An 888-nucleotide genomic window follows, 5' to 3' on the forward strand; every position below is an offset into this window, starting at 1 on the left:
GCTCTATTCTCCTCCCAGCCTCACAGGAACTGCCAAAAACGACTACGTCATGAATTCATTCAATGTTCCGAACATTTCAGAAATTAGGGTCCTTCGCAACCCCTTTAGCACCCGCCGGCTGAATAATCGCAACGCTCTACAGCCCACGAGCGAAACATCCATGGCACTCCGCGGACACCAAATCGCACAAATCACGTTCAGCTAGTTAAGAAAGCCCCCGGATCTCGGGCACCTAGTCAGAGGGCTTTAATAATGGCAATTATCGGCGCTCTCCCGTTACCGAATCGTTCGATCCTGGCAGCTTGCGGTCGGCGGATCGAATAAGGTAGGCGCGTGTTAATCATCGCTGGTACAAGGGTAGAAGTGAGAGAACCGAGTCCAATGGGTCCACCATGGGTCAGGAGGAGGAGGAGGTATTGGTATCCCCCGAATGCCCGTGGATGACCAGTCATTGTTGCCTCATAAAGCCAGTGAATGCCCTCCCCGTGATTCCGACTCGATGGGGCAGCCAAAAAACGATCCGGCTAATCGTTCGACGATTGTAATAGGTTTTCTTCGCGGTCATTGTCCCGCCTTTGGGACCACTGACGCGCTGGATGCTCGTGCTTCGCGAGCGCGCAAGACGTCCTACGTGGGTTCGTTTTGGAGATAGAAACGCGAGAGCTGTTGGTGGATTGGTCGTTTTTTTGTGGGTGGTGCGCATGTATCAGAAGGAATTGCAATTTTAGAGGTTACTAGTACCTATTGCGATATATAGTTGTTATGATAGCAGATGTAGCAATATATTGTTGTTATAATTGCATATATAGCAATATATAGTTGCTATAATAGCATATACAGTAATATACAGTTGCTGTAATAGCATATATAGCAATATATAGTTGCTAT

The sequence above is a fragment of the Hylaeus volcanicus genome, unplaced genomic scaffold (genome assembly GCF_026283585.1).
Source record: "Hylaeus volcanicus isolate JK05 unplaced genomic scaffold, UHH_iyHylVolc1.0_haploid 12195, whole genome shotgun sequence".
NCBI classification, from domain to species: domain Eukaryota; kingdom Metazoa; phylum Arthropoda; class Insecta; order Hymenoptera; family Colletidae; genus Hylaeus; species Hylaeus volcanicus.